We start from the raw sequence: 16,383 nt of genomic DNA, 5'->3' as shown, positions 1-16,383 counted from the left end.
ATATGCTAGGTACTCTACATGTGGCATGTAATTTAATTACATCTATCAAACAATCCAAATGCAGATGTGGAAACTGGGGTATGGTAAATTAAGCCACATTAGGGTATGTATCTCACTGGGGACACCTGAAGAATTGCCAGGATTCTGTGGGCCCATTCAGTTGTAAAGACATGAAAGAGACTTTCCTTGGACTTCTTTCAATTTCATCTCCTTGAGACCAGTCTCCTAGGCAGGTGCACTCTCCTTTCCAGCCTTTTCTTTTTCCCTAGCCCTCCTCTCATTTAAAAAAGAAACACAATCCTCTTCCTCAGCTGCTAATCTGCTTTTGGTGCTTCGCCCCAGGGGAGAGAAACTTCCTGGTGACAAAAGGGTAAGGCAAAATAAAAGTATTGGTTTGGAAAAACAAATGACCCTAATCACCACATAACGAGACCTTTTGCAACACAAGTGGGCTCCTATTCTTTGCCTGCAACAAAATTGCTGAAGGATCTAATGGAATTGTCAGCCAATAAATCATTAAAATTAATGCTTGATGATAGATCCCAGCGGGATTTTTGGTATATAACTCAGAAGAAGCACAAGGATTATGTGACAATGTCTTGAGAAAAAAAAAACCTGCAAATGTATGTGAAAAAAGCTTTTGAGTCCTGATAGTTTTAAGAAGTAAATGAAGAAGCACGATACTTACCTTTTCCTTTCTCCAATAAAAGTAATGCTTATCCACAAATGCATGAATGAATTGAAAATTATTTCTCCCATCTCTAAAAAATATATTTCCAAAAATTCCTATGTAATTACTTTATTTTTCAAATATTTTATAAAATATGTGTTTTTTACTAATTGCATAGTAGAGATAGCTCTATTAATATTTTTAAACGTATAGGCTTTGTGGTGAGAGGAGATTTTAAAAAATTAATGTGTGCATGTAGTTTTGTAGAGAAATACACTGAATGAACAAAAAAGAGACTTATATGCTTAGAAATATGTTACAGTAAGACAAAATTTTGTTGTAGAAGTGAATGGATCTATGAGTTTAAGGAGAAAAAAAGGAAGAAGGTAAAATTTCCAATTGGTAAAATAGTTAATTGTATATTTAAATACCTGGCTGTGGATATAGGATATTGTTCTTTTAGTTTCATCTGGAGACACTCAGAAATATGACATAACCATTTTTCTTTAGAATGTGTATATTTACTCTCTATAAAAATAAGTATCAAATTCCTTTTGTAATTCCTTTTTCATTGGGACATGGGATGAAGAACCTTAGTTACCAACTTGCAATTTGTGGGGAGCGGTACACAAGTTCTCAAAATTATTTTATGGAGCAAGGGAACAACTTGCCTTGTGATGCACAACCAACAGGAAGCCAATTCTGCCTTAAACCCTTGTTTGCAATGGTTCTTGGACTATATCTGAGGGAGTCATAGGACACTATGGATGGTTATCTGGATTATTAATTCCATTCAGTTAGAAACAATACTCTGGTTTCCAATATGAGCAAAGCCTATGCTTGGTGCCAATAGATGCACACTAGTAAGACATTTACTTGCCTTCAAGCACCTGGAAATTCACAAAATATTAACTTCAAGATTAATGTCAAAAGCACAAGAAAGGTTTATGAAAAATGCTATAGAAAATGAAAGATCATTTTTTACATGTGCAATTACTGGGGCTTGATCTTAGGGCCTTACTCATTTACTTGATTTTTTTCACTGTATGCTGGTGCTCTACCACTTGAGCCACACCACCACTTCTAGCTTTTCCTGATTAATTGGATATAAACGTCTCATGGAGGGGCTGGGAATATGGCTTAGAGGTAGAGTGCTTGCCTTGCATGCATGAAGCCCTGGGTTTGATTCCTTAGCACCACATAAACAGAAAAGGCCAGAAGTGGCGCTGTGGCTCAAGTGGTAGAGTGGTAGCCTTGAGCAAAGGGAAGCCAGGGACAGTGCTCAGGCCCTGAGTCCAAGCCCAGGACTGGCAAAAAAAAAAAAAAAGTCTCATGGACTTTTCTGCTCCGGTTGACTTAGAAATGTGAGTTACATAACTTAGTCTTCTGAGTAGCTAGGATGACAGGCATGAGCCATGAGCATCTGGCTGGGAAAGATTACTTTAAGGTATTAGAGAAGATTTTGAACAGGTTGTGGCATCAGATAAATGGGTTTTTGTAAAACGAGTAGAATTTAGACTATGGAAAAAAATGAAAGAGAAGGTAGATTTTTGTTTGTTCACACATGTATCCATTCAAGAACCATTAGTTAAAAAACAGAATAGCTAAATATGATAAATAAGCCTTAAAACATACTGGTTGGAATAAAGAAATAAGAATATTTGGGAGACATCTGGGGGAAATCTGAATTCTATTTGTTGGTCTTAAGAAATTTTAGCTAACTGCTCTTAGGTATTGTGCTTATGCCAAAACAAACAAATGAAAAACAGAAGATTATTAGGCTAAGGTTGGTGATGCATATCTGTAACTCCAGCTACCCTGAAGGTGGAGATATTATGATGGAGGTCAGAGGCTGACTCCAGGAAGAGTGCAAGATGCTATAAATAGACACTTTTTATTTAACCAAATAAAAGAAAAACAAGGCATGGATCAAGTGGTAGGGCACCTACCTAGCAAGTGGAAGGTCCTGAGTCTAATTCTCAGTAGTGAAAAAAAAAAGAAAAGAAGAAAACTCCTGTGTTTTAGCAATATACACTGAATTATTTCTTGATAAACTGACAGGATTATTTTCATTTGGTTTAAAATATCCGGTATGCGGGTGTGAATTGGAGATAATAGGTAGGGCTCTAAATAAAATGAAATCTATCACGTGTTGACACTATTTAAGCTGAGTGTTGGATACATGGAAGTTTATTTTGCAGATAATGACCAGTATTTCTTTATAGAGAAAGTGGATAAAAGAACTATTAATTTGGGGACTACTATTTCCAAGGAACTGGAGTTATAAACAGGAAAATCATATTATATTGTCTGCTTTGTGGAGTCTCTGACTCAATAAATCACCTGGTTATGTTGTGCTAATAGCAAGAACCAGGTGCTAGGGGAACCATGCATTCTGCCTGAGGTTTCAGTATTTCAGAAGTGGAATTTATAGAACTTGGTAGCCTATTGGATGTGAAGAAGTCAAAAGTAACCGAAGTTTTTACTTTTGGTATCTTAGGGTGGCAATGGAGACAGGAGGAGGTAAGAATGAGAACAGGCAGAGTGAGTTTGGCTTTCCATCTACTGAGACTGAGAAACTCGTGAAAGGTAGAGATGGCTGGGACATAATTGGCATGGTTTTCTAGGCAGAAGGAACTATAGTGATGACGTGTGTGTGTGTGTGTGTGTGTGTGTGTGTGTGTGTGATACAGTATGATTCTCAGGTGATACCCACAGAGTGTGAGTAGAAAGAAGAGGAAGATAAGATTATTATGTTGGGCTTCTCACTTGTCAGGTTGCTTGATAATCACGAAATGGGTCAAATGCTTGAACATGCGAGTTCTTTTATAGAAGGGGATACTTGATAGTCAGAAATGGCAGGGGAAAGTCAGATGAAGGACTTCGAGCCATCTTGAAAAGAAAATGACTTACCCAAAAGAAGCAATGGTCCTGATACAAGGGATAAACCTTCATGTTTCAGAAGTACAGTAATGGTTTTGAGTATGGACTTTAGAGCTACACTGCTTTTTTTTTTAAATAAAAAATTTGGACACCAAAGTTGTCCTTTTGTGAAATGGGCCTCATTTGAGAGTAAATAAAATGATATGTGTAAACGGTGTGCTCTATAATAATTACTTAATTTATTGTCAGAGTGATATACATAGGGGTTACAATTTCATACGTAAGGCAGTGAGTACATTTCTTATTAAGCTTGTTACCTCCCCTCTCATTTTTCTCCCACCTTTCTCCCTCCCCAATTCACTCCTTCCTAGTTTTACAGTTGGTTTATAGCAAATTGTCTTGTAAGTATTGCTGTTGCATTGGTTCCCCCTTTACCCTTTGTGTCTCCATTTTGATGTTCCCTTCGCCTTCCCTAGTTACTATAAATGCACATACAATACCCAGGGTACCAAAATCAGTTACAGTGACACCAGGGGTAAAACCATGGGGAAGAAAGACAAAAGAAAAAATATATTTTTTTGCCTGTCTTGGGAATCAAACTCTGGGCGTGGATACTGTCCCTGAGTTCCTTTTTATTTTACTTGAGCCATAGTGGTACTTTCAGCTTTTTCTGTGATTACTTGGAGATAAGGGTTTCACAGACTTTCCTTCCTAGGCTGGCATCGAAGTGATCCTCAGATCTCAGCCTCCTGAGTAGCTAGGATTGCAGGCATGAGCCAGCAGCGGCCTGCTATAGTGTATTTTTGGTAACATAGAATTACAGTCCTAATGGTACTTCCCCCAGTGCTAGGGCTGGAATCCAAGAGTTATACTGGGTAAATGTTCTACTACTGACATACCATTAAAGTACTTCTAAGGGTGGTTTTTGAAAAAAAAATACGGAAAACAACTCAGTTCCTCTCTGTGCTGATAAATGTTCTATATTTCCTTCCAAGAAGGCATGAAATTCTGCTGAAATTGAAGATCCTTCTCTTCATGATCCTTTGCTTCCTAAAATTAAATGATTGGGTGTGGGAATACACCATTTGATTTGAGTGTATTTAATTTAGGGTAGTGTAGTACACAAGGTCCCATTTGGAGTGATCCTTTTCCTCTTACCAGTTGTGCTTGTTGAGCAACACCACAGACCCCTGCATGTTTTAAGTGGAACAATGTGTTTCCATGACCTCCAGATGCTCAGTCTCAATCTAAGGAGGTGAAATGTTAAGAGCACAGGGCTGGCTTGGCGTGCAGACTTGGGCTATGTAGATGGTGAGACTGGGTACTTTGCACCTTGTAGCAGCATCATGAATATCTTCAGAAGGGAAGAGGAGGAAAGATGGAAGGAGTGGAGCAGAGAGGTGGACAGGAATGAAGGTGGGAAGGAAGGAAAGGATATAGGAAGGGCACTTGGGAGGAATGAATCATATACAGATTGAGTACCATTAGTTTCCCTGCAAGGTCCTCTGTTTGGAAGTTTCCCTTTTGGGTGCCTCTTGGACAATTCTTTCCAGTTTAGCACAGGACTTCAGAGTAGCTGATCAGTGTCTTCCCATCATGCTAGGGCATACATTGACTTCCTGTCCTCCTAGGTAACATGCAGTGGGACTTCTTTTGCGATCTAAAAAGATCAAACTACAATGCTTCTTGAGGCTCTTTTTAAAAAATTATTAATTTCTGGAGGTTTTCCAGCACCGGAGCCATGCCTCCATTTCCAGCAGCCTCTCTTTTTTGTTGGTTAATGGGACATAGCGCCTCACAGGTTTGCGTGCCAGGGATGGCGCCAAACCGCGAGGTTCAGATCTAAGCATCCAGGGTAGCTAGGATTATTACCGCGAGAACCGGCGCCTGGGTCCTTGGTTCCTTACATTGTTGCTTCTTTCTTATCTTTCAGGGTTCCACATAAACGCTGTCCTCTTCTTTATAAACCCTACACTGTTTGCCCCCCCTTCTTATCGCGATCACCTTTATCCAAATGTGATTTTTTTTAAAACTTAAAACATTGGTTGTCTTCAGCAGCTCACGAGGCAAGGCGCGTGCCCTGTGTCCCCGGCGCCTGGCACTGCCCTTGGCACCTGCGGCGAGGGCTCCGTACACTCAAGGTCCCCTGAATGAATGAGTCGCCATGCGCCGCTCTGCTATTAGCGCTCTCGGCGTGGTGCAAAGACCTGTGATGGTGTGCGTGATGCCACACTTAGGGCTTAGGGATGAAGGGGGTTTTATTTTTTAAAGCGTTCTCCGCTTATTATGAAAAGGGAAGGGTGGTTGATGGCTCTCCCCAAACCCCTCAGAACATGGCATTCCGCAATCGGGGTGCCCCCCAAACGTGCGCCGCTTTGCAGCGAGTGGTCAGGTTACCAAGGCCCCCTGGCCTGGCGGGAGGCCACCTTTCCTGGCTCTGTCTTTGTCGCTCCCACCTCGTCGGTCCAGGCCAGGGCTGTCTGCAGTGACTCGTGACTCCTCGCCGGCGGCGAAGGCCTGCAGCGCGGGAGGGGGCCCGGAGCACCCCTGGCCCGCCCCCCTCCCCGCCTCCACTTGCTAGCGGCTCCTCAGGGAAGCGCCGGCCACAGCTTTTCTGCAGCCACCTTCCGCGCGCACGCGCCTTGAGCACAGCCGGGCCTCTCCTGGGACCAGGCACGCGGTGGTTGCCAGGTGCGTGGCGAGGCGCCCCCTCCCTCCCCCCCCCGCCAGCCCAGGCAGCTCCGGGCTGAGCGCGCGCGCTGGCACCGCAGCCCCCACCTCTCGGAGGCAAAGCGTAGCTTGGCGCGCGGCCCGCCCCCCCCGCCCTGAGCCCGTTGCGTCCGCCCGCGCGCGCGTGCGTTCCCTCCCTATCCCCCCCTCCCCGCCTCTCCCGCGTGTGCCCCTCCCCTCGCGCCCCTCCCCTCACGCCCCTCGCGCGCTCCACATCCACCACCCCGCTGAGGGGGCTCAGTAGGTTTTCGTCGCTGCGGCCATCGCAGCCACCGCCACCGCCGCGCTTCGGCCGCCGTGGAGGCAGCGGTCACCGCCGCCGCCAAGACAGCTGCGCGGCCAGCATCCCTCAGCAGTAAGCCTGCTTTCTCTCCGCGTGTGTGCGCGTGTGGAAGAGTGCGTGTGTGGCGCCCTGCCGCCTCGCTTCCCCAAGTCCCATCTCCCGACGAAACAGCGGCTCCCCCACAGCCGCTCCCCCGGGCACGCGAAGGGCCGGGACGGCCCGCCTTCCCAGGGCTGGGTACCTGCGAGCTTACTCTCGGCAGCCTTGCCGCGGCGGAGCGGGGGTGGGGGTGGGGGGAGGTGGCGCCCCGACTTGGGCTTCGAGGTGCAGGAGCAGAAACACGGGGGTTCCCTGGGGTGGGTACTTGGGCCTCCTCAGGGCTCTTACCACCGTCTGGGACTGCATGGAATGGGGCAGAGGTGTATGTGTGTGTTGGGGGGGGGGGAGTCAAGAGTGAAATGAAGGCTCTCTATGTTTTCCTCTTGGCGGATGGTAGGGGGTGGGAGTGAGGGAGGGGCCATCGGTTTCCCCCACCGAGGATGGTGGGCAGTGAGGGTGGGGTGAGGTGCGAGCACCTTTTTTTTTTTTAATCCCATGTGGACTTGGGGGTGTGTGTGTGTGTGTGTGTGTGTGTGTGTGTGTGTGTCTAGATCGGATGAAGAGGAATTCAAGGGCTCCCTTGATTTTCCCATCAAGGATGGCGGCCCTCGGTGAGGGAGAAGGTGGGGGACCTGCCTTGCTTGGTTCTACAGGGGTGGTAGACAGGGAATAAGATGGAGTAGAGGTGGAAAGACCCAAGCGGTTTGGGGGTCTAGAATGCTGGTTGGGGGTAGAAAGAGAGGGAAAAGGGGAAGGATGATGGAGGGACAGTGCAAAGAATGAGGGTCGGGAGGGCCCACCATTTCTTCTCAGTGAACCAGTGGCAGGGGTTTGGAGAACGGGGGTGGGGAGACTGGGGACTTTTAGATCCATTGTGGAACCTAAAGAAGCCAGAGGAAGGTTCTAGCTCTACGATTGTACCGTACAGGGTGCATTTTCAGAATTGCAAGGTGTGACCTTTCCATCTTAGAAAGCTTCAAATCCTCACCAGGTGTCTTCTGTTCCAGGCACAGGAAAAATGGTTTCTGCTTTCGAAGTTTCTCTTCCTTTTCCATTTCTTTCGGCCTCTTACTATTCCACAACTAGGTAGAGTTCTGAAAAATCACCAAGGCTAAGAGAGACACACTGTGTGGTACATGTCCAAACTTAGATTATTTTCCAATCTTGCAAGTTTCTCAGTTGGTTTAGATTACTCCTTCCAATAAAAACCCTGTCCTAGGGACACACCTGGAAAAGGAGAAAACAAGATAAATTAACAGGATTGCAGCTTTGGTTTTTAGATTTCCTGAAAGGCAAGACACACATACTCGTAGCATTTTTGCTTGCCTTTTAGAAGACAAGAAATAGTACGATAAATGTATGTCTTTGCTGCAAATCCCCTATACTGTTTATTTAAATTATTCCATTGAGACTTATCTAAGCCTCCTTTGGTTTGACTGTGCAATAGATTGGCTTTCCTAATTGGAGCCATCATGTTGTAATATGCTTGTATACTTCTCTTGGTTATCAAATGTAGGGCAAGCATGTTGCCAAGAATCTTTCATTTTCATTATCTTGATTAAGATAGGTTCAATGCAAATGTGTGTTCCTTGGAAATGTGAATGTTTGTGGAATGGCATGAGTTTCAATGACGAATCCCTCAGAATTTTCTTAAGTTTTTCTCAACCCAGCTCATTAGAAAGAACTGCTCCTCCCCATTCTTTACACAGAAAAACAGAGGGAGTCTGGGATGGTAGCCTTGCGTTGGAAAATCCGGCTCATATTTGCTTAAGAAGAATACATATTACAACGACATCAGCCTTTTATGTGGTGGGACTATAAAGCTTTTCCATTTGGTTGCATAAGGTTCCAATCTAGGCTTTACCTTCAGTCTTTAAGAATGCTTATTTAACATTTTTAAGGACAAATATAATCTTAATGCAACAGGAAGTTGGTCAAATAGGCCATGATTTGTGCAAACCATCTCACAATAAGTATTCTAAGACTAGCCTATGGATGCTGTGACCATATACGATTTTAGAAATGTTAAGCTACCATTTCCACATTTAATCTCTGGAGGAGACTAGTTTTCTTTTTTTCCAAGCAAGTCTAGATTTTGGAGTGAAACCTGCCTGTGCATTGGAGCTAATTTATATTAAATGAATACATCACTAGACAAGATAGTGACGGTGTTTACCAAAAATTTTAAACTGGAAATAGAGTTTGGGTTTCTAAGATAGATGAAAATGCATTTATTTATTGTGTGTACCATTTCTAACGTTTATATGATGTCTATTGTGTACGCATGCCACAATCAGAAAAACCACATTATTTTTACGATATAATTTAAGCCTTATTTTTCCCTCCAAGGAACAGAGTGATTAAAATGATAAAATCTGGGTTTGGGATTTAGCTCAGTGGAAGAACACTTGACTGGCAAGGCACTGAGTTCAGTTCTCAGCTCTGGGAGATTAAGAAAAGCTAAAATATTTTACAAGGAGCAGCAGATTGGTAAATAGTGGATCTTAAGTTCCACTTTAGACAAAGGAGTTAATGGATTGTTTTTTATCTAGCTTTGCAAGAACCTGTTCCTTCTCTGGGATAGGAAGGAAATGATGAAGAAATGTTAGGAATTAACAAAAATATGTGACTTGTTATTTTTGTGATTTTTTTTGCCAATATCCATTTGAAAAGTGTTTTGTAAGCTTTCATGTGAGAGAAACTCATTTTCTAAAGTCTGGGCATCTTATTTGTTTGGTTGGTTTTTTTCCTCAGTCATGGGGCTTGAACTCTGTCTGGGCCTGGGCGCTGTGCCTGAGAATTTCAGCTCCAGGCTAGTACTCTACCACTTGAGCCACAGCTCCATTTCCTGTCTGGTCATCTTAAAAAATAGTTTGTGGAAGGAATGGCAGCTAATCTCCAAAGACGATCCCTGTTCTCCAACTCTACCTCCTGGTTCCCTTCTTGCCCACATCCCTCCCTTTCCCCCACTTCGTGCCAACAACATTAGCTTTTATAACCTTGTGGGAGTTGAACAAATGTTCCTGCTTGCTTAAATTTTAAAGCCTTATCTATTTGGCTGCTTTCCTCAACTCTTGCCTATACTTTCTTTTGTTGTTACTAATTAAACTACTAAGTTATTTGAACTTGGAGTGAATGGAGTGATTGTAATTGTTTTAAAAGACTTTTTCTTTGAGCTCTCCTTAGACAAGAGCAAAGAAAGGTTCTCTTTATTTTCTCAGCAGAGTACTAAACACAATATATGGCCATTTCTTTATTAAACAGGTATTTAATGAGTTGCCTCCTATGTTGGAGGCTCTTGTGCTAGGTGCTGGGAAGATATGAAATGGCTCCTGCCTTTTGGGTCTGGTTGTTGTAAAGAAAAAATAGATAAGGAATCTGTTGTCAAAAATCAAGAGGTGTCTGTAGTCTTTTATGGACACTATCATATTAAATGTATAGGTACTAAAAATGCTTCAGCTATGCAGAGAGTGAGTCATTTAATAAATTTTCTCTCACCTTCCCAACTAAGATATACTTTGGGGGAGGGTAATACAGTTGACTCTCTTTGTCCTCAGATTTAATCAACTAAGATTTGAAGATATTAAATTTTTTTAATTAATTATTTACAGACTTTCTTTTTTGGCGGTAGTGAGAATTGAACTTTGGGCTTTGCTTTACTATGCAGGTGCTGTACCACTTGAGCCATGCCTCCAGCCTGTTTTTTGCTAGTAATTTTTTGGTCAGTGTGAGGCTTGAACTCAAGGGCCTAGGTGCTGTCCTTGAGCTCTTTTTGATCAAGGCTAGCACTTTACCACTTTGAGCCATACCTCTATTTCTGGTTTTTGAGTGGTTAATTGGAGATAAGAGTCTCATGGGATTTCTGCCCAGCCTAGCTTCTAACCATGATCCTTAGATCTCAACCTCCTGAATAGCTGGATTACAGGTGTGAGCCTTCAGCGCATGATGGCTAGTTAAATTTGAGATAGGATCTCACAGACTCTTCTGCCTGTACTGGCCTCAAACTGTGATCTTTCTGCTCTCAGATTCAAAGTGAGTTAGAATTACAGATGTGAGCCACTGGCACCTGGCTAAAGAGATTTTTTTTTCTTGTCATTATTCCTTCCACAATATAGCAATAAAAACTATTCCCATAGCATTTATACTAGATTGAGTATCATGAACAATTTAGAGATGACTTAAAAATACAGGAATATGTGTGGGGGTTATATGCAAATAATATGCCATTTTATATAAGGGGACTTGATCATCTGGATTTTGGTATCTGCAGAGGGGGTCCTGGAACCAACTTCCAATAGGTTCTGCAAGGCAAGTGTAATATGGTTTATAAGTTATGGTGTGATGGTTTAAACATCCTCTGATGGCAAACTGTCCCCCGCCCCCTAAATTATTTTTCTGTGATAACTTTGAGGTACAGATAATCATGGATGAAGAAGCCCACCAAGTATTAAATGGCATTGCATAGTAGTTTGAGTAATCCTTTGATTTTTCTTCCAGACTACTTCCTGAGATCTTGGCGAATCTACCTGTTTATGAACTGTGCTAGGCCCTCAGGAGTTTGTCACACAGGAGTCATTCGACAATGTCCAAGAGACATTTTTGCTAGATATGTTGACTGGCATCTAGGTGGTAGAGGTAAGGGATGCTGCTTAGTCTAGAATGTACAGTGAAGAATGTTGTAGGCAGCAAGAAATATCCAGCCTGAAGTTTCAGTAATATGGCTGCTGACCTTGATTTGATTTCCATTACAAAATACAACTTTAGGACAGTAGAGAACAATAACGGTGTACTCATGCGACAGAGTAGTTTGCTGAGCTCATTTGATTAGTCTTAAAAATTACTATTTCCTGTACACCAACCTGAGTAGAGTAATAACAAATGCTGTTTATATCACTCTGTGCCTAGCACTTGCATACATTATATATTCTCTTTATTTTATAAATGAGGAACCAGGCTCAGGGAGGTGAGGATTTTATTTCTCCAAAGTTCATGGTTGTGAGCATGGTTTCATACTGTCTCCCTTGTGGCATACACCATTCAAAATTTGCTTAACAAAATGAAAATTACTGAATGTCCTATATATCATTGAACTTGCTTGAGAGTAATTAAAACCATGAATGTTTAAATTTGCTCATACTTTGAGTGAGCTGTAAGAACTAGGGAGGAAAAAGGACACCAACACGAAATGACCATTTACTCTAGTTCTAAGAAGTATGTTAGTTGAATTTACCTCCCTTATCTGATTTGATCCTCACCAACGATTCAGAAAGGCTAGGGTGTACATTTTTCAGATGAGAGTGAGGGACTAGAAAATTTGCAAGTGACAGTTTTAGGATTTGAATTGGATTAAGCCAATGTCATTGTGTCTTGTTCTGTTGATGGTAAGTACAGGAGCCTGGTAAAGAGAGGAGAGCAATTGGTCCTAGGTAAAAAGGTAATTTCAGAAGTAATATGTGTTCACAATGGATTTTGTTGTGTTCTGGTTGAGAATAAGGAGGTTAATTTCTGCACTTTTCTTAACTGATGAGACTTGAATTCAATATTGTAAAAACCTATGCAAAGTGCCATGGATTATAAATTGGGAAAACTTCCATTTTCTAGCCTTCCTGGGTTTTTTAGAAGTGCTTTGATAGCCATGAACCTGAACGTTGCCTGTGTTATATCCTTTCAGCATCTCACCTTCTACTTTTCTTAGGATTCTTGTAGAAGTCAATAATGACATCGTTTGGTTTTGTCCTCTTTTACACAATTTAAACATCAGCTTGCTGTGGGAGTTCTTTTTATAATAAACAGTCATCAAATTCATACTCGTGTTTGCCATATGAGGGTGTTTTATTTTGACAGCTAAATATTTATTTTAACTTTTGATGTGTTTTGTCTTAGAGCATAGCAAGAGGAGAGGAACAGACCAATAACAATCATTTTGTCTGAGAAGTGTTTTTTTATGTGTGAGCAGAAAAAGGACCTTGTGTTTCATTTCATTTACTTTAAATTGAAAAGGAATTTTAACCATGATTCTCAAGGGCCAGCATGCTGGGAAAAGAGAACTATTATTTAGATAAAGTGCATGGTTTGATTTCCACATAGGATTGTGAGCCATAGATTGAGTATAATAATAATGTCCTGATTCTGAATATAGCAATCAACTACTTGGATAATCAACCACTGTGTTCAGGCATTCATAGTTATACTGCCCGGTTTTGCTCCCCTCACATTTCAGTGATTTTATTTTGGGGGTGTAAGGGATGAAGGCCAGGTCCTCATGTATGCTAGGCAAGTGTTCTACTTACTTACATCCCCAGCCCCACTCTAATTTTATTTTTCTTCTTTTCTTTTCTTTTTTGGTACTGGGGATCGAACCCAGGACGTTGTACTTGCTAGGCAAGCACTTTGCCACTGAGCTACATCCCAGCCCCCACTCTAATTTTAGAGTAGACTTGAGACATCTTGTAGATGAAAGTGGTGCTTTTTCATTGCAGGGAAATGCAGAAGTTATAGACAAGTCTCAATAAAGTAAAAAACATGTATAATTTACCACCAAGTAACTAGTGACAGAATATTGTATGTCTTCTGAAAATGTAGTAATTTTTAATACTAGACAAGTCAACTTCAGTTAAAAAACTAAGATTTTTTTTGAATGATTGCTGCATCTCTAGATAAAGTTGCAATCATAACATGTGAGTGAAATAAGAAAGCTGCCAGGGAGTTAAAGAACTAGTCTATGGCCTCCTGGTAAGCCTGCTAAAGAAACTTAACAGTGGTGCCTGCAGATTTCTTTGTCCAACTTGACTCCTAGAATTTTACTACTAGAATGAGTTGTCAGTATTTCATCCTTCCCTTCATTTTATAGATGAGGAAACTGAGGCTCAGTATTGTCAAGCTACTGACTGAAGATATTAGAATGTAGTAATATCATAGTTCTGGTTTCAATTTTTTTTCCAGTTCGAATATTTAGGTCTTCTTGACACACAGGTAAGCTTGTATTTCCCAATTGGACAGTCTTCAATGTCAAGAAGTTTTTGGTGGCCTAGCCCTCAAAAGAACAAACTTTTATGGTGGAAATATAGTAGTGGTAGTAAAGAGTAACAAAAGTTCAAATATTTCTTAATTTTAGAAGATGATCAAAAACTACTTGTGTGCAATACAGGAGTTTTTCAATTTATGGTGAACTGAAGTTGAGCATTAGTGATGAGGAGCCTCTTGCTTGTTTTTTTTTTTTTTTTGCCAGTCCCGGGGCTTGAACTCAGGGCCTGAGCACTGTCCCTGGCTTCTTTTTGCTCAAGGCTAGCATTCTACCACTTGAGCCGGAGCGCCAGGTCCAGCCTTTTCTGTATATGTGGTGCTAAGGAATCGAATCCAGGGCTTCATGTATGCTAGGCAAACACTTTATCACTAGGCCACATTCCCGGCCCCTATTGCTTATATCTAGCCCTCAGCATAACTCCCCTGGCCTATGGGTCAAGTCTCATGACATACCTAGTATGTTTATAGGTATAAAAAAGAAAAGAAAAGAGGACTTTAATTCTTTAGACAGGGCAATCCGGAAGACCACATTTAGGTTTTTTTTCCTCCATGACAAGTATTTTTCTCTTTATAAAATGAGGTGCTTCTTGAAATTGTAGGAGATTTTGAAGGTTGCATCTCTTTCAAAACCTAAGTAGAAAGCATATGCTGTGCAGTGTCATTAAAACACTCTCACACACATCACACACTTACACATGTTTAATTTGACACCAAAAAGAAAGTGCACTAGGTCCCTCCCCCTGCATTCTTCACTTTTTTTGTCTCTATGTGGCTCAACTCTTTGTGTTTCCTTTGTGTGTGGCTTCATTCTCAAGTTTTTTTTTAAGAGCCCATCTCACTGTGCCCACTTTTCTCAGGCTCCCAGTTTAATCACATGCTTCTAGCACATTCATCTGTCCTGTAATCTACCCTTATTCCTATTTTTCAGTGTTGATGATAACCCTTGCTATGTCTGTTTTACCTTTGGCTGAACAGAGAAACTGACCTGTAAGGCAGGGGTGAAGTGAGAAGAGTTGGTGTCAATTCTATAGGGAAATATCATTGACAGAATAGGTAAAACAAAATATGTGTCGAGTTTTCATAGGCTCAGAATACATGTATACTTGAGAATACAAAACTAATTTTTTTATGGTCAGGGTCCTAGCAAATGCTAAAGGTTTGAGAAAAAATGATATGAGTAGTCATTGTCAAGGGTGTACAATTTGAACAAATGAGAAAAGTCGTACCCTTTTCTAGAGGTGGTGTCACTTTTGTTCTTCATCACTGCCTGGTAATGAGTATATGCATAATCAGTAAAAAGCCCACTCTTCCCAGCTTTCTATAATATATCATATATTTCATATGGAAACTGTTTTTCCTAAGATACATTTGTACCTCATTTTATACCTATTGACATAAAAGGCACAGACAGAAGATTCATGTGGACTTATAAAGTGAAACTAAGAAATAGAAAGGAATAATCAAAACAATAAGCCTTCCTTGTCACCACTTTGCTCCTTGTCAAATCTATATTTTATTTGATCACAAAATGTTAAGTGAATTTTAAGATGCAAATTGTTCCATAGACATTCTAATGACAAGACTTTATAAGCAACTATCCACAAGGTTTTAAATTTACCTTTACATACTCCCTTTAAGCAGCCTGGCAAAGATTTCTGTACCTCTAGATTCCTGGATCAAGGCAAGATTTCATACCCTAGATCCACTTCTTTCTGGTTCATAAGAAGTTCTTCCATTGTAAAAGAAAGAACTAAGGAGAATTTTCTAATGTACTAAGCACATCTAATCACACTAGGAAGTCAAGCTCCAAGCTTACAAGCTAATATATAGCAGTGAAAGTTTGAATCAAATGTATACATAAAGGAGTTAGTCTTTGTTTACAGTTACTTTAAAATCTTTAGTTCCTTGACCATTGTTCATGAAACTAGTGCCATAGTCAAGATTCTCTGTCTCTCTCTGTCTTGTGTCTCTCTCTTCCTCCCTCCCACCCCTTTTCCCTCCCTAATCTATATTATTAACCCCAATAAGTTTTCCCATTTCCTGTTTTGTGTTGTTGTTGTTGATTGTGGGGCTTGAACTCAGGGCAAGGGCACTGAACCTGAGTGTTTTTGTTTAAGGGTAGTGTTCTAGCCCTTTGAGCCACAATTCCACTTCCAGTTTTCTGGTGGTTAATTGGAGACAAGAGTCTCGGGCTAGGATTACAGGCATGAACCACCAGGGCCCAGCTCCATTTCCTTTTTAGTCCATTATTCCCTTTTCCCTTGTCTCTAGGCCTGTACTGATCTGCTTTTGTAGGAGAGCCACTTTCCAAGCTGTTTTTGAAAGCTTGTGGTTCCTTCTCTATACAACAACCAAATATATGTCCGAGATACAATTTTCTTCTCTATGTTTAATAGTAATATTGCAGAGGAATTATAGGTGTCAGTTTTATAGAATCTTCTGATTGCCTGCAAGTAAACTACTTATCAAATGATCACATTTACATACTTGGGTCCTAGGAAAATTACAGGCAAGAGAGAAATAATTCTGATAAATGGGAATTTGGTATATGTTCTCAAATAGTTCCATTAAGCCGTCTTATCTTTAAGAATAGGAGTGCTGGGGATTTGGCCTAGTGGCAAAGAGTGCTTGCCTCATATACATGAAGCCCTGGGTTCAGTTCCCGAGTACCACATATACAGAAAATGGCCAGAAG

The 16,383-nt window shown here is 41.3% G+C and overlaps 1 protein-coding gene across 2 annotated transcripts in view; it reads left to right on the top strand.

Annotated features, from left to right (window-relative positions):
• Positions 1-6,139: 6,139 nt before the first annotated feature.
• Positions 6,140-16,383, top strand: part of Fhl1 (four and a half LIM domains 1) — a 55,642-nt gene continuing 45,398 nt past the window's right edge. The window contains exon 1 of one of the 2 annotated variants that reach the window (XM_048335914.1): positions 6,140-6,244. The gene's annotated coding sequence lies outside the window, so the exon portion shown is untranslated. Of the gene's footprint in view, positions 6,245-6,516; positions 6,639-16,383 lie in introns of those variants that run through there. The other variant, XM_048335913.1, reaches the window with a different exon arrangement.

Source organism: Perognathus longimembris, chromosome 28 (genome assembly GCF_023159225.1).
Source record: "Perognathus longimembris pacificus isolate PPM17 chromosome 28, ASM2315922v1, whole genome shotgun sequence".
NCBI lineage: Eukaryota > Metazoa > Chordata > Mammalia > Rodentia > Heteromyidae > Perognathus > Perognathus longimembris.
This window is presented reverse-complemented; position numbering and strand designations above follow the sequence as displayed.